General features: G+C 36.0%; 1 long non-coding RNA gene across 4 annotated transcripts; it reads right to left on the bottom strand.

The window, feature by feature from the left end:
- Positions 1-8,412: 8,412 nt before the first annotated feature.
- Positions 8,413-14,878, bottom strand: LOC139123135 (uncharacterized). 4 transcript variants are annotated; one of them, XR_011549608.1, is made up of 6 exons: positions 14,771-14,878; positions 14,085-14,174; positions 12,211-12,286; positions 11,224-11,326; positions 10,122-10,282; positions 8,413-9,499 (listed from the first exon to the last, which is right to left on the bottom strand). It is a non-coding gene; the product is annotated as an uncharacterized lncRNA (long non-coding RNA). The 4 variants fall into 4 exon arrangements; XR_011549605.1 differs by having other exon boundaries at positions 12,205-12,316; XR_011549606.1 differs by having other exon boundaries at positions 9,328-9,499; positions 12,205-12,286.
- Between the last annotated feature and the right edge of the window lie 9,694 nt (positions 14,879-24,572).

Raw genomic sequence — 24,572 nt, forward strand, 5'->3', positions numbered from 1 at the left:
GGGCGACATTTTAAATTTTTGTGTTTCTCATCTCCCGACCGACCGTAAATTTCAGCTCCGACATGAAAATAAAAAAAACGTTTTTTATTTGCGCCGCCTCTGAGGCGATCATCCTGGCATGTATTTTTCATTTAGGCTGCGCGATTGCGCGATTCCCCCTTCTTTTTTGTGCTGGGCGCCGCCAATTGTACATGGGAGGGGCGACCCATCGCGCACTGCACTGAGCTGGCTGGAATGGCAAAGCAAATACAGTATCATAGGTGTCACATATCGTAGGTGTCCTGGAAAATTTCATAGTTACCTTGAATGATAATGATTATTGGACCTGATTTGATGTCTATTTTGATGCATTTGACCCGTTATTGTATAGTGTAGCAAGAACATATACATGAAAGGAACTAATTTTAATTCGATTTTGATACTTTTTGAACTGCTTCAATAAAATGCTGTTGAAACAATACAACGCGTTAATTTCGGTACGTTGATTTTGCATATGAAAGCCTGTCAGCCAGTTGAGAGTTACGTTCACAAATGTTCATTGCCCTGGCTCGATACGATTGAGAAAAGGAGACAACTTAAGTTTTTGTACATGGTATGAATGTCCACAACACTATGAAAATATAATTCTGGTAGCAAAAATTGACCCGAAAAATTGGACTTTACTGTTACAGAAACGTACGTACGTTATAAATTCACAACAGTGATACTCAAATTTGTCGACTTTTGAAAAAAAATCTTATAGGGGATGGTGTTTGCAGCAAGCAGCTTGGATTGTGTAAGCAAGTGATTTATGGCTTGTAGTATGTGTATGACAAGTGACATCATTGCAACATTAAACTTACGTGTAAAGTATATGTTTCAGTTAAATCCCCCCCCCAATTTAAAATCCCCCTCAAAATTCCTGTAGAGGGGGACTTGTCCTGGTGTAGCATCCTAGATGAAACACTAGAATGTACTTAAAAATTGTAGAGACTAAAATGAGAGAACACTGAATTGAAAGGCAAGAAATTGCAGCGACTGAACGGACAGAACATTGAACTGAAACAAATACACATTTTTTGTACTTAAAAAATTGTACAGACTGAATGGGCAAAACATTGAATTGAAACAAATAGTTTTCTTGGGGTTTTTTTTGGTCTTGTTTTTTTTATTTCGCCCGCCCGCCCTGCTTGAGTATTCCTCTGGAGATGAGAAACAAAAACAAATAGGGTCACCCTAAACTTTTTACATGAGAATAATAAATGTAACTCATTATCTATTTCGTTGCTATCACTACTGAGACAAAGTCTATCTTCCAAAGGCAATTTTGGCTTACTTTTCCTACCCAGTGTAATATTTAAACTATGATCACTCAATCTAAATTTCGATAATGCTCTGCGAAGAGTAAAATTTGACAAATCATTTTGGTACGTATTTTTCAAAATAAAGTCCAGTCTTGAAGTTCTATATGTATGCAGTTATTACCACCTCCATTTTTTCTTGTATCATCTGACATATTCTTTCTCCAAGTATTCAAATACTCGCTTGATATCTTCCTTTTTAATTTCTTGTTTAACTGGGCATATGATGTCACTCTAATGGAGTTGAAAACATTCATATGATTGTAACTTCCCAAATTACAAAGAATTAAATTTGCCCAAGGAAAATTTATAACTATGTTTTCTTGAAGCGCCTGTTTCAGAATATGATCTCCTGGCATACTATTTAATACACCAATATATAGATTGATCTTTAATGGAAATCTGCCAAATGCTGCTCTTATCCCTTCAAGTAAAGTACATTACTCACTCCCAAGATAAATCTGTAATAAGACATACACAGACCTTCAAGACAATTATCAGTACTTGTAATTTCTGTTGCCCAGATTTCTGAAGCATAAGATAAAATTGGGACAATTAACGTATCAAACACTTTCAAACAAAGCTTTGGACTCAACATCTTTTCACTAAAAATTGACTTTTTGATACTGAATAAAGCTTTCATTGCTTTATTTTTAAGAGTAAACTGATTCTGCTTGAATTTTCCATTTGGTGTAAAAACTATACCTACATACGTATACTGATTTAAAGTTTCAATTACATTTTTCTCATAATAAAATGACTTCTTTATTAAACGGTTACTTTTATTGAAAACCATTGTTTTTGCTTGTTTTTTTTTAGTATTTACTGAAAGACCCCAACTTTTCATCGTTCTTGCGGAAAATGCAGACAGATATTTATTTATTTATTTATTTTTGCAAATTAACGAGAGAAAAATGACATTCAGTAATCGGCGCTATTGCATACTAAAATACCAAATATTCTGCTTTCAAGACAACCAATGCCAAATGGCAATTGCTATTATTGAAAACTGAATTCTAATCCGGACTTATAAAATGACCCAATCGTTTTGTAGTGGAAAAAATGTTCAAAGCAAGAACAACTTCAACTGCGTATTAACTATTTGGAGCATTCAACAACGAACATTTCACCTGAGGTATCTACTTGCCCCGGTGCAGATCCAATAAGCTTATCGTGATCAATCGTGGATCGTGGAAAAGCTGATGGAAATTCAGTTCCGTTCCGTATTCGAAGCTAAACCACTCAAGCATTGTTTTCGATCCGTCTTATATGGAGACCAAAACAATTTCACGTACTGCCGCCAACTTGAAAACTTTGAGGGAGAAATCAACTTGTGAAAACAGTCGCGATCAATCTTACGGTACACTCGCAGGCGCTCCTTAGCTGGGTAGTCTGCGAAATTCGATTTTCAGCTCGATGTATCGATCCCGTAGTCGATATGCCCGCCACTGCAACCTATAAATAGGTGCATATGTACACTTTAGTTTACACGTAAAGCGGCTTATATACCCCTTTACTATAGGTAGTATGATTTATAGTGGTTCGCAGTTCGTTTATTCAGTACTATTGGCCACCGGCCAAAATGTACGAAGGTATAGATATTATATGTATCAGTCGCTAGTAAATAATAGAATAAGCAAACATCCAAGTCTGTCGAAAAAGAAACGAAGAAAATACTTAATACGGAACTATGTAACAGAATTATCCAAAAATTCGTGTCTACAATTTGTCGCATAAAATATTAATCTACTAAGTTTCCGAAGAGTGTCTACTTTCTCTGATAAAAGAAGTGCTTTAAACTTGAACAAGACAGGGGGGTTGTAGTCAGTAGTAAGGAATATATCGAGCTCTCAAATCGGATTACTTCGGACAAACTAGCGAGAAATGGAATTCATCTTCAACATCCTTCAAGGTGCATAGGTCACACAACCTATCTATTCGTGGAATATTATTCCAACGATCTGTTTCTATTTTCAGACAGTGAGCAGAGATTCTAAATCTACACAGTGCCAATCTAAACACGGGTTTCTCGATCAGGTACAAATATGGTTCAATTCGAAGTTCTTTTGTTGAAAAATCCGTAAAAATACCGCTTCGTTCCCAACATCTTGGTGATCCCTCACTTCACCAAAACCAAATCTACGGGGAAAAAGCGCACATTTTTCACCAAAAATTTGTAACGTGTAACATCGATGTTGTTGACCTGAAATTCATAGTATTTATTAACAATTCAGTTCTTGTCCATGCGCTCTATGCGTAACCAGTATTTAATTATTCTACAATAAATATTATAACTCTCAAGGTAATTCTACCCAGTTCACCTCTCATGCAGTTACTGAAGTATTGTTGTACACCTTTAAAATAAAGCGCATCATCTTGTTGTGAATTTGTTCAATATCTTTGGCAGGATGGAAGCCCAAAATTTCTGAACCATACAGTAAAATTGGCAGAATTTTAGTGTCAATTATTTTCCATGCAATATCGACTGGTAATGTACCAAATCTGTGCAAATTGTCAGACTATAAAGCGCTGCTTGTTCACTGAGTGATTTTTGGGCTCAAAACCATTGACCAGTCCAAGAGGAAACTACACCACGATAGCCATAGAATGAGATGACTGATACTTGGTTGTCATTGTAATACCATTTCTCATATTTTCTCAAGCCACCACCCGTCCTGAAAACAATTATTTTGGTTTTATCTACATTTACTGAAAGTTTCCACTCAGAGCAGTAATATAATTGTTTATAAACCCGGTAAGCCTATCTTTGAGGAGCTGACAAGAGTAAGGTCATCTGCAAATAACAAGTATAACATTTTTATGATCTGAATACCAGAAAATTGATAAGTATCATTCCAAGTTCCACCAAGGTCATTTACAAAAATGCTTAATGGAAGAGGTGACAATACAGAACCTTGTTGCACTCCTAAAGTACATTCGAAGAGGTTGGTAATACTTTTTCGACGTTTGAACACAAGCTTTTGCGTTCTGATACATTTGGAATATTACATTGCAAAGTTTACTTTTGACTCCACATTTAAGTAATTTATAAAAAAGTTTCTACATTGTTAACAAAATCCTTGACAGTCTCACAAAAAGTTTCTGTTCAAACCGACAACCCTGTTTTCGCAATAAAAATGTCTAGACACTTGGAGATATGCAAGACTATCAACATTGCTTGGCGTAATGTAAAGGGCACGTCAACATGTGTTACAAACCAATCGAGACGCCCTGACTCCGTTTGTCAAACTGTGTTGCAGACGATGCTTTGATCAACCTCTTGAACAGCAACAGTGCCGAGCCTTTATGTAATACTATTAAATATTCAGCCATAGACAACTTTCTTCACAAATATAAGTAGCTTAACAGCGACTCTATCTTGGAGACATCATTTGACATGTAAAAAGCATTTAGGCCAGAAAAAAAAACTGTTCATCGGAATCGCCGCTTCTACTTTCTACTCGATTTGGATTTTTTTTTATTTCGGCAAAGTCATACTTCTGCATTGCAAATACTTTAGTATCGCCGCTGGTAGCGCTCTACACTTCGTCGGGTTTTCGCGGGCATGTGGGATGTGGGATTCTGAATGAGACTTCCGACGTGTCTGCACTGAGCTGAGCTCTGTCAACACGTTGTCACGACGTCTGAATTTTGCTAATCACGACACAAACTGTGTCAATTTTTGGCTGAAATTTCTCCGTTAGATTATTTTGCCTTGTCTGCATCCCGGCAAAAAAGTCCAAGGGACCGCGGTTACCATTGGACCCCCAAAAATAATTCGCTCGCCGCTCCTAAACCTTGGTCAAAAAATCCGATGAACAAGATGTTTTTTGCTCTAGCCTTAGTTAGATTGATTTTCACACTGGTATGTACATTTCAAATGCACGATATTGTCTTCTCTGCATTATACCATGTTCGCCCACGGGATTTGTTTACCTTTGCAAGGACCTGCTTGGGTGGTCGTCTTTGAGAACAAAGTGTCTTGTCTAGTAAATATAAGCACGGTCCCTCCACAATTTTATGGAGGGACCTTGATATAAGCCACTTTCATCGGTGGAAAGCGATCTCCAACTTCACACACTCATTGAATACCAGCTGAAAGCTTTCCAGTGCAATGATCTTCTTTACTTAATGCAGATTTCAGCAGTGTGAGACTGTTGGCCTGCCCTCAATTACTATTAAGGTAGTATCGCCTCAAAAGTGAAAGGCTTAAACTTTTGCTCAAACTTTCCTGAAGGATTTTTCACCCATTTTCTTTCAAAGTCAAGAAAAACAAGTCATCGCTGATGACAAAGTCCCCACTGGATTATGGTGTTTGAATTACGGTGATTGAATTACATTCTTGGCAGCTTCATTACAGGGGAGAGGGGTGAATTGTTAAATGAAAGAAAATATACGATCCAACGTGGGCGCCCGGTGGCCATATTGGATCGTATCATAAATTGACGTGCATATATATGCTATATTGTACTCTATCTGCGTACCAACATTGAATGAAATCGGTTCAGGTATAGTTGAGTTATGGTTCAAAAACATGAAAAAATCGCAACAATTTTTTTCTTATACCAAGAGCTTTAAAATGAGCCCCACCCACAAGTGGTAGATCAGAAAAGAATTGCAAAAGTTTGAGAGTCCAAATATCTGTCCCCGAGGCACATTCTACCTTCATAATTAAGGCCACACTTTTGACAAAGCTACAGAGGCGACAAGCGCATTTTATACGGACCATCAAAATTTTTCACTAATTACAATGTTACTGAAGACTTGAAGTAAGCTTACAGATTTTACAAACTGTCCATGATATGCGAACGTCACATTTTCTGGACGGGTCACTTTCAACCTAGGGAGGCGGGTGTTTTTGTGCCGGTGACAGGGTCATCACAGGAAAGAGCGAGTAAAGTGTGGGGAGGATCATTTTGAAAATTACCATCACTACACACTTCAGCAACAAGAACACAAATGCAAATGGCACGCCAACTGTGCTGGAAATTCAGGTGGGCCGATTCGAATAAGTATGTTTTATCGTTACTATGGGTGACGTGAAGCGTTCAATTCCTTCAGTTGTTGGATGGTTATTGCCCCTATTTGTCCATATCCGAAATAAGTGATTCAATTACCTGTAATTACAAATCCCAATGATTAAGGAAAATCCAAAGAACTAAATTCCCTACAAAATTCACCCAAACAACACTACTTTCTTAACTTTTCCCAACATGACAGTGATAACGAAACGAGTAACTGCCGCGTATGCCCGATACACGCGACTACGCGGCTAGTCTAGTTCAACGTTATGGAAATATGGCAATAAGAGTACGTTTATGGCTCGTTAACCGTCAAATTATAGATACTTGTATTTTTAGGTGACTGCATTTTTATAGTAGAGAACATCATATGAATTCGCCTCGTTAATTCCATGCATTCTCCTATAATAAAGTGTGTTACTTTGTCAGTACAAAATTACTGGTACCATATTTTAGCTACCACAGACTATGGTTGTATTTCCATCTGTCTGTGCATACAGACAGACCGATCAGATTCAGTTGATTCGAATTTGTTGCGCAGTCGTAGTGGCGCCATTATAGCAGAACTGAGGAGACTTTGGTCGGTGAGGCTTGCATATGTAGCTCTAAGTGGATGTGACCAATTTCGGATATTTGTCAATATCTTGGCAATGTTTTCTTAGAATTAGAAGGAAGTTGTTGAACATTGCAACTGGCTAATTAGAAATTTGCACATTAAACACACACTTGCCAATAAGGGAGCCGTCATTATTTTACGGACTGAGGGGGCGTCACTCAAAAAATTGAAAGCAACATTGGGGGTTGCTCAAAATGTGGAGAGAAAGAAGGGGAATTACTCAATTTTTGGTGCAAAAAAATTGAACACCTCTCAGATTGCGCAATTGCGCGCATAAATTTTTCAATATTTTCGATGCGAGAGTTGGATACCCCCTCTCGTTCTCTCTCCCTTCGGGTGTTCTAACATTTTACTTGGTAAAAAAAAAATTGAAAACATCTCTCAGATTGCACCAGACTACACCATTGCATACATCAAATACTCAAAATTTTCCACGCAAGAGAGGGGACAGCACCCTCTGACACATTCCCCCTCAGCCTTTCACGTGTTCTCCCCCTGTACTTTCAGATTCTGCCCAGTCAGATATCCTAGTGAAGACCCTTTCATGATACCCATCCAAATTATTGTAAAACAATACCATATGGTTGCATACTGGTTATAGCGTGAGCTTTTACATCTACACATTATTGTGTTGAATTTCATCTGTTGGTTTTACCATTTTCAACCGTCATGAGATAACCGATGATTATCTAGCATGGTACACCCGCATTTGAAAGGGCTTTACTATTGCTGTAACTTTGTAAATTTTACAAAACATGTATTAATTTTTAACTTTTCTAGGTTGGGGGTCAGTCGACTTCTGTATCAGAAAGGGGCTTACTCAAATTTATCATGGTTGGCAGGGGGTTACTCGAAATTTCAGAGTTTCCGATGAAATTCCTCCGACCTCCGAGGCTGTAAATAATGATGACTCCCCAATGCTATATTCATTGAACCCATTCGTAAAAATGCTTTGATTTTTTGTAAATATACATTCCTAGGGATAACCTCACCTACATTTATTCAATCAGCAATAAATTTACATGTGTAAAATTCTGAGATTTTTCTCCTAACTTTTCTCTGAAGACCTTACACTTTGAAAACCCTTATCCGATTGGTTTGGAATTTGGTCTGTAGCTTATGCCAGACGACCCCATTCGGTATATAATGTAAGTGAATCTTGATATTTTGAAGATTTTCCTAATTTTTGTGAAAACATCGCCTTACTTGCTTGATTACTTCCCTTAAAGCTAATTTGATTCAGACTCCTTCAAATGGTGGTGAAACTTGCCCTTATATGTCAGGGCAAAATTTCTCATTTTGGTCAAACATATGAACGGATGACTTGGTCAGATGTGTACAACAGATAGCAAATGTTTTATATCTGTGATGAACTTTGAATATTACTGCAACAACAGTCTCTTTGGACTAATTGTGCAATAACGAGACTACTCACTTTGGTACAACGTTATAATTTATTGAGTACATTTTAGAAATAAGATTGCACGCAGTCTCTCGTGATAGACGGACCGTGGTTTGCAATAACGTAATCAATGTATCCCTGTGCATATGTCTCAGTCTCAGTCGTGTATTATATTTTTATATAGAGCGTCATAAATAATAGCACAAATACATTTATCATAGTAATAGATATAATTACTGTGTACTTGAAATATATATATATATATATATATATATATATATATATATATATATATATATTATCTTATTGCTTCTAACACGATGCTCTTTTGGGTAAAAATCATCGGTACTGTAATTAAACAAATCAAAATCTAATTTGTACTTAGTATAAAGTCCTTTGATTTGATTATCCGTCAGTCTTTCAAAATATCTTTTAAGTTTATTGTGCGACGAACTGTTTGTTTGATGAGGTATGATTGACGGGAATTGCACATTATCTGCATGGATTTTCTGAAGTACGTATTTAGCATCCTCAGCCAGGGTCTCGTAGTTACCGATGACATCATAATGAACCGCGCATGGATTGCACAAACGGAATATTTGCCCCCAATGTGAATCAAATTCAGTTGGATTTCCTCGGATCACGTAGTTCACGAACTCTTTAAACGTAAACGCGAACTTTTTAGTGATTTTGTTTGCCTTTTGAATTTTTGGTCTGAACCTTTCGACGATAGGTATTTCAGGTTCATCTTGAAACTTGTCATAAAAGCCGAAAGTAGGCGTGAAAACGGGTGTCTTGAAAACATAAACTTAGTGTAAGTTCTGATCCGTTTTAGTCTTTCTATCGGCGGATACATCGCTAAAGTTTTATAATCGTACTCATAGACACTAGATTGAATGTTCGACACATTTTCAAACTTTCCTCTGAGCACCAGTAAAACTCGTCTCCAGTTTGAGTTACCCGTCTTCGGAACAGCACAGTAAAGAACTTTGTATTTATCATCAACCAACAAATGGTCGTATATTTTGTCTTTAAACATATTAGAGAGTTCAGGATGCTTTTGACAGACACTGATGACGTGATTTCTTCTGTCCAAGTGAATATCGTCCAGATCTTTTATCTGTAAATATATAAAGGCAAGTGAGATTTCAACTATACTTGAAAATTAAAGTTGGCAACAGAACTGTTTTAAAATGTGTCGATTATTTTGTGAATACAGTGATTTGCACAATCTAGACACAGAGATTTGCTCTGTCAGTTTTCTAAATGCTTCTTATCCGTTGCAGCTGCAACTAGGTTAGGGGCAAGGAAATTCAAAGCCGACATGAAATATACAATATACAACACGATAAGACAAAATGCATTCCATACTGTACAAGGCCTGTGCAATGATATTCCATACTGTATCCTGCAATAACATTCCATACTGTACTCTGTGCGTCGTACTTGCAAGGATAATAATTTACATTTCATTATACTTTGGGGAAAGGAAAAAATATGTCATTTAGAAGAACAAAACCTGAAAAAATGTGATTGAAATATACAGTCATTGCTTCTCTTATGAAAACACCTATGATCTGACGGAAATATTCGTCGTAATCCTAAATGACTGTAAGATGATAGTTTACGGACTAGCATCTGATTCAATAACACCTTTGTCCATTTTGTATTCTATTTGCATTTTTAATTTTTCACCTAGAGCCTGCCAAATTAAATGAAAATTGAAAAAATGGGAAGCGTACCCAGTCTTCTTCAACCTTTATTACAGTAGAACCGTTTACATTCTTCGCTGATACTCTGTGCTCTATCCTCGTATGAACAGTGGAATTATTTTCATCACTGGATGCTCTTTTGTCTGCCTCCTCGGATGTATTCTGGGAAACTATAGAATTCCCTCCAATACCTACAAGGAAACGAAAACGAAGTACAGCCATGTATTACACCTTATATAAAGAGCCTGTATGTTAAGCTTCTCATATTTTACCTTTTACTTTTGTTTCACTCTCGTGAAAGTGGTCAATGTGGAAAACGATTCAAATTTGAAAACATTTTCGTAGAGAGGTACGGAAGATGAATGGTCCGGTACATTGCTTCGAAAATTAGGAAGCGATATCAATTACTTTTCGTTGTTGTTGTTGTTGTTGTTGTTGTTGTTGTTGTTGTTGTTGTTGTTGTTGTTGTTATATTACATTAATTATATTGGTTTATTTCGGACTTCATAATCGTTCATTTGTATATTTCAGAACAGAAATAGTATATAAACATAAGCTTACTGATCACATGATAAAAGAGATTTACAGCTGTTACTGGAAATGCATTCAATTGCAATAGGTATCGACTCAGAGAAGGAAAACTGTCTAAAGTGTGGCTTTAAAAAACTTGCTCTTCACATTAGGAAACCAAGAAAATAGTACAAGCAAGAGATGAAAGATGAAATTAAATGTCCTTTCCCGTCAGAGAAATAATTGTTGAATAATTGGACTTACTTTATTGTGTGGCCACATTTGAAATAATTTCACTATCAAACTGTATACTATTATAGATCTTTGGTGATCAAAATTTGTCGTACACGAAGGCACCTTTGTATTAAACATCTTTATTGTACCAAAACGTCATATAATGGTACAATATCCATTGTTTTCTCTGTGAACGTCAGCATGTCAGCTATCGAAAAATAGATAAATAAGGGCAATCTTGCAGCAATATGCTTGATTGTTTGTTTCGTCGACTTCTAGGCTTAGATATTTCGTACACAGGCTAAATGATGCGTATCTGTCTATGCGTAACACTGGCAGTCAACCCGCACATTACACTCAACACAGAAATAAGAAAGATAATACTCACTTAGTACGCCATATTGGAACAGAAAGAACGCCACGCCCACGCACACTAGGAGACAAAAAGCAGCAATACCAGTCTTTTTCATGACTGTATCTTAATCTGTCTCCTGTTCAAAACGATCAAGAAGAACGTGAAAATATATTAAAATAAATCTGCATTCTTTCCTGAACATAGGATGAGCTGAATCAACAATGGCTACTGTACAAGTAGACACAAATGGGTGTGAAAACAACCGACTGTATTGAACATTTTTTGAAAAATTCGTTGTGAAATTCGCGTTGATGGATGAGTGCACCGAGACAGGGCACATTGCTTTCTATGAGGAAATATTTTCAAGAACAATGGGGATAAATGATGAGTGTAAAGACGAGTGTATAAATAGAATCTAAATTTTGCATAAATAGTCTTCAAATCAAATCATTCACGCTGTTATGAACGTGATCTTCGGCTGTAGCGGCAAATTAAACATTACCACATCGAACGATGAATATATATACAACTTTACGTAAACGTCTAAGATTACATTAATTTAAATTTAGGCAAGAAATCGACATCAGCACATGGTTCAGTGTCGTGTTATATAAGTGAAATCCTTAACTACTGTGATAGCCGTCAAACGGAATCACAATAGATCGTATATTAGCGACCGACACAAAGAAATGAAAATGCATTGATGAGATGGTTATCAGAATATTGTATGAAACATGGACGTGATCATGGCCTGCTTTCTCTGTTATCGTAAATGGCGACAGTACTTTTATAACAGAAAAGTCGAAATATTGCACCGCCAGTTTCCCAAAATATATTAATTATCTAAATACAGGTAAACGATGAATTTCACCATGCTTCTTCACTGGTCACTGAACGTTATCTAAACACAACGACTCTTCGTATTTATTTCTCATGTTTTCTGAGAAGTTAAGAACGCTTAATTTTCGTGTCTTAGTTTTGTGCCAAATATTCATGAACGATGTCGATACTTACACTTACCAGAGAACGATCAAGTACATCCATGCCTCGGACTCAGACGGGTCAGCTGTTATATTACTTGGCGGTCTACAGTATGCTAATTCAGAAATAAAATTTGGTTTGCTCGCTGTTTCAAAATAAAAGTAAAAATTAAGTTAAACTTTTGAATGAAGGAATGGAAGTTCGTATACAGGTTTTTTCTGACTCTGAAAATTGACAAACAGCGACAGAGTGCACAATGATGTATTGTAATATTGACACACCACGACGCATTCATTGGATGAGGGCGCTATTTTGTCGAACTTTGCTCCTTACTGATCATGCGTGTAGAAAATCTCCGTATGTGTGATGGGAAATGTCATGTAGCCCGACAAAATGAAAATTGTTTGTGATTCTATTTAAGTCGCCTACTTTAATTCTGCAATCGAAAACTGAGTGATTTTATTGTTGAATTTCGAACCTTATGATAGTTGAAGGTCAAGGCTGCTCCTCGCCCTCCTTCTTATTGAACTACAATACATTTTCTCTTACTGTGTCTAACATTGACATTTTATATAAAATAATTTTCATTACTTATGAAAGTTCAATTCTGTTGTACACTTTTGCTGGCTTTGTTATTTAATTATATTGACATGACATTTCATGACAATGATGGATATATCTTCTAATGATGCATCTGTTACATGTCATTGAAGAAATGTTCACTTAAAAACATGTATAATTGACATGTTGTATAATTATTTGGGTGCCCGGGTTTTTCACGTATTTGTGACATAAAATTAACTTGACCCAACGTCAATTTTTCTCCCCGTTACAAAATATGCCCTGGTCAGTTTTTCTCAGATTTTTGCCAAAGTTTTGATAGAAAACTGTAGCCAATAAAATATTATATCCATTTGGTTCAAAATTATCACAAAAAATTCAGAAAAATTTATAAAAATTGGCTAAATGTGGCAGTAAAAATTTGGTTGGAAAAATTACAGCACTCAAAGGGTTAAATTTAAGACATGTCCCGTTCCGAAGAACAAGGGTGTATTTTTTGCATAGAAATTTTACGGTGCTTGTAAGCAGCAGAAATATTTTCTGCATAGAGGAAGTCCCCAACTCAACTGTGGTAGGATGTTTTCTGGTCTATCCTGCACCTCATTAATTGTATAAGAAACATTTTGTGAATAGAAGTGACACCAAACGGAAGGGAAATCCTTTCATGAAAAAAGATGGAGGTTTTTGAAGTATCATGACCAAATTGTGAATATTATGACTTGTTTGGACTGTCATAATTCGATCTGATAACACCGCTGGATTAATAAGAAAAATTATCATACCATTATATAAGATAGCGCAAATACTTCGATCTGATTGGTTAAGACATGCAAATAACGGTGCTATATTCTCACTATAGCACGGTTGGAACAGGCACGAGCTCTAAGCTGGAGAAAAATTCCTTTTTTTACATCTCACGCCAGAATGTAAATGTAATATTATGATATCACCTCAGCAACGGGTATACCACTCGATTTTGACCAGTTCACTCCATATAGCTAACGCCCTTTACTGGTCAAAATCTCGTGGTATACCGGGTGTGATTTACCGCTGGTTTCAGTCATTTCCGTTATCCTATTTAAACATTCATAATTGTATTAGTAGTGTTCATAAAATAATGCTATTGTTAGAATGTTACACTTTGTTAAACGAGCCTTTAAATTGCCTGATAATGGCAAAACGTCCCGGGTGCGTTCACGGACCTATATAAAGTCGACCGGTGTGTGATGATGATACCAGGTAAAACAGTAAACGTCATCTGTCCGGTTCGGAAATGAAAAAATGTAAGCCTATATTCTACGGAAAGTTGGTATACAAAGAAAGATATGTTTTGAAAAAATATATAATCTCACCTCTAATCGTAAAGCAACTTTGTTTAGCCAAGGGTAGTTCCTCGGGCAGGTAGCCTCCAGACTATGCCGACCCAACCAAGCCGTGCCGACCTGACGATGTTATAAAAGACGAAGCACTTGAAGTTAATACCGTACGTGCACATTATTTGTCTCTATTTATTTCCTGTTAGTCTTAATGCATTAGAGAAGCTGTTTGACAAATTTCGATCTGTATCTATCAAAATCTGCCAGGGTTTGAAGCTAGTTATAAAGGAGGAATAAGAAAATGGTTGCTGCCACTATTTCCTGTACGTCCTTTTTTCACCCTTGAGCCGTGAAAAGGTGCTGTACCAGCTATACGTTTGAGTTAATGTTGTAGAGATAGGTGCTTCGATCAATGTTACGCAACGGTGCAGTGTGGTAGGCCTATATGGCCATACACCAGCCAATTCGATATGGCCGTACACTATCTGATTCGACCACCTCTGATATGTCATAGGGATTTCTATGTCATATTCTTATCGGCAAATACACAATTCGGCCTTAACACGACATTTAATCAATTAAAACGGCAAGGCGGTCAACATGTTCCTTCGAAGTCGTGCAACACTCAGATTAGGCAAGACACAGACCTGACGGTGATTACTACAAAATTGAGAGCGTGTGTCACGTGCCGCGCAAAGCCCCGACAGAAAACGCCAACATACCTGTGTTATTTTGAATGAATTCTAACAACGTAGAAAAACGTTGAACACAGCCTTCGTTTCAGTGTCATCACCGGACCAAGCCCTGCTCAAACGTCAGCATAATATGAAGGTTGGTTAAAAATTAACTTAAGGTAAAAAGGTCATAATTTATTCTAGTTTGTGGCGGTGTCGTTTTATCATAGCGTCGTTTCACTAGACTCCGAACAATTTATTATGGGGAGAGCGGGCAGAAGTTTCACGCTACGGTTGAGACGTAGTTATTAATAATACGTAATATTGTTTCCTTTCTTTCCAAAACAAATATTTTATGATTATCATTTATTGAAGCTTACAAAAAGTCAGAGATTCCTGTGTAAGCATTAATTGTAGGATCCTAATTGTTCAGTTGACGCTCTATTTATGACATTTATAGGGAGGTAGTCAACATAACTTGACCTGAGCGTTTACAACGAGGTTACAGTCATGACAACCATGGAGATAGCACATGCAGAACTTGACCTGAGCAAGTAGAGGTACAGGAGACATCGAGTTTGAAGAGAACTGACCATCCTGGGTTTTTTCTCTCTCAACATTGTCGTTGCAAAATAAATTCTACACATCATGATTTTCTTTTATGTACACATGGCATGTTATCAGGATCATATAAGCTTACGTGGCATTTTATCAGCACCGTATAAGAGGCAGTAACTCTAATAACTTGGCAAGGACATTTTTCATAGTGGGTTAACTCGAAATTGGAGTCATTGAATACTGATAGTTGTATTGAACAAACATGAAGGTGACATTATTATCGACAGAGAAACAAAGAAACTCATGAGAGTGCTTATGTGGAAGCTTGGTAGTTAAGACGTTGAGAAAAAACAATGGTACGGACAGACACCAACTTATTGTGGATCATAATTGTTATTTTGACTCTTGTATTTTACTATTTATATCTATCATGGGAAACTAGGAATGGAGATCAGTGATTAATCATCGAAAATGATTGCGTAATTACTCTTTTAAAATCGTGTAAGCTTTGCTTGGGCTCAAATCGTTTGTTGTGTTTTCTTACGTCATATTCTTCATCTCTTTTGATAGGATATTACATTTGTCACAGATAAGTCTTTTGGAAAAACGGGAAAGATCTTAACATTTGCCTATTTTGCAGTTTTCAAATGTAAAAATTATTGTGTCTTGTCTCGTTTATTAATGCTAGATTTACTGATCTACTGGTGTTTCTTTTATAATGGTTTGTTGATGGTGTCCATGTCTTGGATTGCAGAAGGAAACGCAACGTGAGACAAATCTCCAGCTCATACAACCTAGGTAAAGGGAAGGGCAAAGTCAAACACCGTGATGATAGGGTCACCGATGTCTCACTAGATATTGGGTACTAACATTGCCAAACGAACGGCTAAGGGAGCGTTCATTTATTATAGTAGCCGGGGATGGGCCAGCAAATTCTTTTTGCACCTCCGTCAAAATAATAGAACCCCTCCCTACTGCAAATTTTGATGACCCTCCTAGAAGACGATAAACATTCAAAAAAATGGTGGGGTGGAGGAATTCAGTTGGGAATCGAAAATTCTGGGGTAGTCAAGGGGAACTTGAAAGGTTTGCTCTGCCTATAGGGGGACCTGAAAATATTTTGGTTCCCAACACTTTGATGTCATCAAATGGTTGTAATGTTAGTAATATTAAACAAATTCTAGAACCTTTTTGTCGCATTTTATGACTTTAATCTCGAAAAAATCTAAAAATGTATGAATGCCATTAAATTTTCGTAAAAACAAGTTGGCCCTATAACGAGGCAGGAGCTGCAACTGCTGATAATTTTTTTCAATATTTCTATGCAATGTATCAAATACAATTTCTTGGTGTCTCGCTACAGCATGTAGACTGACAGGTCCGTCGCTCGAGGGCGCTCTCTACGCCCCCCCCCCCCCTCTTACGAGCGCCCTCGAGCGACGGACCTTTCAGTTCATACAGCATGCTGAAAAACACAATATTCAGTTTGTCAACAAAGCCCGTTCGTCTAAATATAGGTGATAACTGAATTAGAGTTCAGACTGAAAGTTATGTGTCAATGATATAAATGCATGGTACATGTAGGCTGTGTTGGCAAGCTGGAAACTGGACAGTTGAACATGCTGTAGGCAGTAGAACAAGAACTCGGTTGTATAAACTGAACAAAAATATTATCAAAATACAAAGTTATATAGCTACTACCCTGCTACTTCCTACGGGCAGTGTCATTGTCACTGCATACCGACAGTGACAGTAATAGCTCTGACTCTGATGCAGTTGCCGAGTTGAATAAGAGTTTTGGTCATAGGGCGCTCAATTGACAGTGAAACATACCTGTACACAAGATTAGGCCAGAGAGCAACACATAGAAGACTAGGAGACTTAACAGTTACCATGGAATTTTGAATTCTGGCATATAAGAATGCCCAAAGAGAAAAAAGGTGGGGTCATCATGCTTGATTTTCTACAAATGTACGATGAAAAGTCACAGTTTTCCTCGAAAATCACTTAAAATCAATATATATAACCATTCATTTCAAGTTCATGCAGTGAATGAAATTTTCACATCACATCGTACATAACACAAAAGTAAAACTTTGAACAGTAAAGACCCGAATTAGTAAAATTAAGAATGGAGGGGGTGTCATGTTCAGCAAGTTTTGTAAAGGGGATCGTCATATTTGAGAAACAGGAATTTTGGACGACAGCATTCCAAACTACGGACATGCTTTGATTCCTCCGGCCCACCCGTTGTAATAAATGAACACTCCCTATATCTATCTGTACATTTATATGTGTTTGATAATCCATATAAATGTACTCTACAGAAGTTTGGGAGTGAGAAATGCACGTGTGTACAAAAAATTTGATTTCGTGATTTAACCAAAAATTTTAATTTACTCTAATTGGCAGTCTATGAGTAAACTAGGAACAATTTTGTTCCAATACAAAACTGGCAAAATCTGTGCATTTGTAGATGTTTTATAACTGATATAAATGTAATTGACTAAAATAGGGTGGTCATAATGGCACTTCACTTTGAATGATAGTCTAGTGGTAAACTATATACAATTTTCCCCTACAAAACTAGATGATCTGTGCATCTCTTTGTACGTATTGTTAAATTATTTAATATTGACTTTTTAAGGCTGTTATATGTTTTTTACAAACAATAATAGTACTCTCTGTTGAGCAACATGTCAAATTATGCAATACAGCAATTTTTCATCATAGTCAAATGCACTTAAAACAGTCGACAGAATTATTCATTTTGAAATATGATGTCTTTTTCATCGAATAAATTGAAACTTTGCATAAAAGTGATTATCTGTAAAGGTTAAAAAGTATTCTTTGAAATGTCAAGTGTCAAATGAAAAATGATATATTAATTAAGATATAATTAATATTGACTTGTGAAACGCAGGGGGAGATCATTGTTTTTTGCGCATGAAAATTGGGGAGAATCACTAATTTTCATGCAATTACTTTGAAAGGTCACTTTTTTAGTGCTGTGTCGTTGTGAAAAAACGCTGAATCTCCCTCTATAATTTCTGTCCAGTCAATGAGCAAGGATAAAAACTATACATCGTCTTAAAGGTAAATAAAGAAAAATTTTGAAATGCTGGAAAAGGAAATTTTGCCGACAATAATCAACAGGGAAAAAGAAGGCAAAATATGCGTATGAAAATCCAGAAAGTCAAGTCAGGTACGGGCCACGGGCGTAATTAACTGGGATGAAGTGCGCCCTCAATAAATTAGTATCCGTAGAGCAAAAGAAAAAAATCTTGTTCATCGGATTTTTGGACCAAGGTTAAGGAGCGGCGAGCGAATTTTTTTTGTGTTTTCTTTAGGCCAATGGTAACCGCGGTCCCTCGGACTTTTTTGTCGGATGCAGACAAGGCAAAATAATTTCCCCCCTTTTAGGTTAACCAGAAATATCTCACACAAGATACACTGATACTGGTTATTGAATTCAACACTGTATTTCTAAACAATAATATAGGGAATTAAATATACAGTCGGTGTTTGCACAACATATTCTAACGAAGTTCAGTGCAGACACGACGGAAGTCTCATTCAGAATCCAACATGGCTGCGAAAACCCAACGAAGTGTAGGGCGCCGCCCAGCGGCGTTATTAATAATAATAATATTTTATTGCTTGCTTGTAAATATAGGATTTACATCACATTTGTGGCAATAAAAGTGTGATACAAAAATAAGTTCAATTTTGTCTCCAATAAAAATAAAGTAATACAGTATAATAATAGTAGCTAAATAATAAATATAACTGGGTACTTCTTTGTTTATATAAAGTAAAAACATAATCTGCATGTTGTTCATTAAAAGATAACTCTTGTTTTGTTAGTAGAGAAATAAGCTGATTTTCAGTTGTATCGTTTAGGGAATTAATTTTACTGAATACAAGTTGTTTTGACAACAAAACATGACACCATTCCTGAGAACTCTTTAACTGCACTGACTTGATAAAAACAGCAAAACAAGTACTGAGTTATTACAACTGCACTATGACATCACTTCTACTAGACTACTGTACTGTCTATTAGACATACGTGCACAGTCAATCTACTGAGAACTTTATGGCAGGAGGTTTTTTGTTATTTTTGTTATTATATTTGAACATAAAACAATGCAAGACAATAAAATCACAAACAAAACAAGAAAAACAAGAATTAATGTACGAGGTTGGAGAGTTTACATTACATGGGGGGGGGGAGGGCAATCTACCCCATTTCACACTAAATTCTTCATTGCTCAAGATACGTTTTTCTGTGTTCATTACCTGGGTGAAAGGATTTCTAGTCGGTTTTACTTTGGTGTATCGGCTTGCATACGATTGATACATTCCTATAAGGATAACCTTCATTTGGTGCACCCAGTATTATAGATTTACACAAAAAAGGTATATCTTTATCAAGAATTAAAAAAAAAATTTTACAGATGCCCGAAAAGATTTTGCATTGTTGCAATACCAGGGTTTCTTTTTGGCCGCACTGATCGCAATTACTATAAGTTCTAATCTCATTTTTGCTACAATATGATGGAGAATTTTGAACTAGAAAACTCAAAGTTTTTCTTCAATGGTAATCTTGTATGGGAGATTCCAGATGTGTTTACAGTTTATTTCGGTATCTTTAACATAATCAAGAGTCAAATGTAGCTAAAGAAGTGGGATGTACAAATTTTGTCTCCAGTAAAACCTTATAGAAATCCCTGGATGTCCCTTTACCAAAATCTACATTTCTTTCATAAACAGTTATGTTTGTGGATTTATCAGTAAGGACTAAAACTTTCCAATAATTTGATAAAGCATCGATAATTCCCAAGAAAGTGACAAAAATTAGTTGAAATGTTATATTTTCTAACAAACTTAATCATCATATGTCATAAAGTTTCCTTTATCACCAATAAGGTCACGGATATATATAACATCAGCATCAAGCCAGTTCTTGAATTAAACTGATTTACCATTAATTAAAATAAACCTATTGTTCCATAATATCTCTGAAATAACTTCTTGACAGTTTGTTGGACGTTTGTAGTCACTTATAGCCTTCCAATACTCTAGCATGTCTTTATAAAATTAGGGTATGTTAATTTTTAATTTACTGATGTCATAATTGCACTGTAGCAAAAATTTCAGACTTCCCAATCGACCAAAATAACTTATAGGAATCATACCCCATGTACCATTGGTATTGATGAATGGCCCATGCGAACTTGAAAGCTTTATTTTGTATATCAAGGTCGAACATGAGTAAGGCCCCCTCTTCAAGATTTCCTACCAATGTATTTCGCTTGACATGATGTTTTTTCCGTTCCAGGGGAAATTAAATAATTTTGAATTTGCATACATTTACATCCTTCTAAAGAATATGGATCGAATTCATAACATACAACAGATTTGTGGCTTTTACAATGAATATTAGGATACAAATTTTTTACTTGGCTAATAAAAATGCCCAAAAATCTAACTGGTTCTTCAGTAGGTGTAATTTCTCCCATTTCTTTCCAATCATATTTTAAAGAACCTAATAATAACAATTCAGTTTTGTCTTAATTTACCCAGAACTCAGAAAAAAGTGATCAAGCATAGAAAGTGATCAAGCATAGAAAGAGCAATTCTAACAGAAAATCGATTTAGCACGTTTTAGTGCATTGTAGCTCATCCTTGGATAGAAGGCCGTCACAGAGGTGAACTTTGTCTTCATCAATTTTTGGAATATTTGCAAATTTAAACAAATCAAAATCGTCAGGATTTTCTAAATATGGAGAAGATGATGTATATAGGTCGACGTCAGTGAAATAAGATTTTATATCAAGAAGAATGTCAGTTTTGTTTGTTATTTCCTGGTCACCTAGTTGAAGCTTGCTAATTAATTTTTTGACATAATTTCTTTTCTCAAAATTTAAAAAGTATTTACACTTTTCCTCCTTCTTTTTACCACTGTTCACATGATCTGACGGTAGAGCCACGAGTATTTTTGTCCATAATCACGTCTAATTCTTTCTTCAAAATGTCATACCGATTTAGGGTCTGTTCATCAAGATTGGCATCAATGTTTTCCTCTAATTTATGGATCACAGAATAAATTTCTTTTTCCTTGTCTCTTCTTTCTTTGAGTCTTTTCTTAGGAAATGTTGCATCTTAGATGTCATACTTTCAAAACTCAAAACGTACACTCTCGTCCAAATCATTATTATCTCGTAGTGTTTCCATAATGAGCTTGTCCATCATCTGCGTATATTCCGTGTCTTCTAAAAGACTACAATTAAAATTTCCAAAACCCTGGACCCCTAGGGCGTGACGCTGAGATCTGCAATTTAAGTACAACTGCATCGTAGTCAGATTTCACACTGGTTATAGTTTCACAAAGTTTTACCTTTTTCTGAAAAAAGGAGAGGATAAAATATAATCTAAACGCGATGTACTATTACCTATTTTCCACGTGAATCTATAAGTATTGGAATTCTGTTCTCTATTTATTTATTTATTTATTTATTTATTTATTTATTTATTTATTTATTTATATATTCACATCAAAGGGTTACCCATTTAGAGATACCAACTGGGTGAAAGTTTCCCAATTCGGCCGTACGGTCTTCCATGAGGTCCTACAAAATTCATAAAAGAGATGTACAGATAAAAACAACTGATAAAAACACTAAGAAGTATAGTGAATATATATTATATATATATATATATATATATATATATATATATATATATATATATATATATATATATATATATATATATATATAATTATATATAACATAAAAACGATCACGATATTTTATTACACAGGCTGTGGACAGTGTTAAATTGGTTTAAATCCTATCGGCGGGGGCGAACGCAGTCAGTGTGTGTTGGGTCAGTCGTGCCTGAGGCACAATATCTCGATTGTGGTGTACCACAAGGTTCTGTTCTTGGACCAATTTTATTCAATCTGTACACAGCACCCTTAGAGGATATTTTTTTCAAGCATTAGTTACATTACATGATGTACGCTGATGACATGCAATCGTATATCACTTGCGAAGCAGATCAAGTCCCGACAACTTCAATTGAGTTATGTGTTAATGAAATCAGGGGATGGATGCGAGACAATATGCTCGCTCTCAATGATGGTAAAGCCGAGGTCATTCATTTGTCTTCTAAATTTACAGGTGAAGGCTCGGTTCCTCGTTGTGATATTAGAATAGGTGATATCATTGTTCACCCGTCTGACACTGTTCGTAATCTTGGTGTTACGATGGATTCTAGTGGCAGTATGTCAGCACATGTTGTCAATGTGTGTAAATCGGCCTCTCATGCTCTTTGGAAGATTGGTAAAATCCGTAATATACTTGATCAGCCTTCAACTGAGAAACTCATTCATGCTTTTATCACATCTGGCCTGGATTATTGCAACAGTTTACTTTTCGGACTCCCTTCATTTGAAATACGCAAACTGCAAACAATTCAAAATTCGGCAGCTCCACTTGTTACCAAGAAGAGAAAATGTGTTCACATTACTCCCATTCTTCATGACCTTCATTTTCATTGGCTCCTTGTTGAACAACGTATCCAATTAAAAAGTCTTTGTATTATACTTTCAAATTTCTTTTTTAGTCATGCAACATCTTACCTTGATGAGCTTTTGATTAGACGTAGTACGAGTCATACATTGCGTTCATTTTCAAATGGAGAAATTAAGTTACACCAACCCATCGGCCGCACAGCTTACTATGGTGATAGGGCGTTTTCAATATGTGCGCCTCGTCTGTGGAATTCTTTGCCGTCGCACCTTCGTGCATCTCAGTCACTCGATAATTTTAAAGTCGGGTTAAAAACTTACCTTTTGAGTCATATTTTATACATTAATTTTATATCCTTTTAAGTCATTTATACATTAATTTTATTTGTTGATCTATTTTAACCATTCCTTGAGTTTTACAAGCTGTTACTTTTATTGAACATTTTGAAATTACTGTTATCATTTGTCACTCTTTTAGTGCATTGAGATATTTAAATATGTAATGCGCTATATAAGAAATAAAGATTATGATTATGATTATAAAATAAACAGCGTCAACAAAATAAAAGTTCTAATTAAAAACAGCTATTTGTCAATATTATCTTTAATAAAATGCTTTAGTCCAGTTTTAAAACTCGCAAGACTCGAGTTACATCGAAGATTCTCTGGCAGTGAATTCCAAGTCCTGGAAGCACGCATAACAAAAGATCTCTGACCAGACTCTGTTCTAAACTGTGGAATTTGCAGTTTGCGCGTAGAAGAGGCGCGTACATATGGACATTCATTAACGGAACAAACATGTCGGCAATATACGTTGGAATAGCATTCTCGAAATATTCAAAGACTAAGATACAAGCTTTTAAGTAAAATAAAAAATACGTTGTTTTACAGAGAGAACACCGGCGGTTTCCAAAAGGTAATTACTCGAAATGTCAAAATCTGCATTAAGAAAGACTCTTAGAGCCCTTTTCTACATTTTATAAACACCTGTCGATATTTTTCATGGTTGCATTTCCCCAAACAACGCAACAGAAGGCGATATTATAGATTAGATTAAACCATGGTACAAGATTATTCGAAGTTGGGAAGGAGTAAATTTTTGTAGACATCTAAGTAAACCAATTCTTTGACTCAAAGTGGCACATAAGTTGTCAATGTGCTGATCCGTAAGAGACCAAATTATCAAGAGTTACACCAAGAATCTTCTGAAAGGTAACATTAGCAATACAAGTATCATTTATAACAATGTTAATTTTATCATCTTTCGAGTCTGCATTATGCAGTTTCAGGCGATACACAGTTAACATAACTTTGGTTTTGCTCGCATTGATAACCATACCGTTACTTTTGACCCAATTCTAAACAGGGATTGCATCATTTTGAAGTGAATTGTTAACTTGGGAAATCGAAGGACCAGATAACAGAAGAGTCTGGTCATCGGCGTACATGTCTAAGTCAAAATTACAAGTTAGGGACAATGGTAAATCATTGATAAAATTGTAAAGAGCAAAGGATCAAGTATTGAGCCTTGTGGTACACCAACCATAACTGTTAGTCTTTCTAAGAGCTTGCCCCTATGACAGACAATCTGTGAACGATCAGACAAGGAAGATTTGAACCACTTTAGATGTTAACGTTTCAGCCCATACAGGAACAATTTCTTAAGAAGAATGCCGTAATCAACAAGATCAAATGCTTTAGAAAGATATCTAGAAAAAGGATTGCAGAGAGACGACCATTGCCAATATTTCG

Source organism: Ptychodera flava, chromosome 22, assembly GCF_041260155.1.
Source record: "Ptychodera flava strain L36383 chromosome 22, AS_Pfla_20210202, whole genome shotgun sequence".
NCBI lineage: Eukaryota > Metazoa > Hemichordata > Enteropneusta > Ptychoderidae > Ptychodera > Ptychodera flava.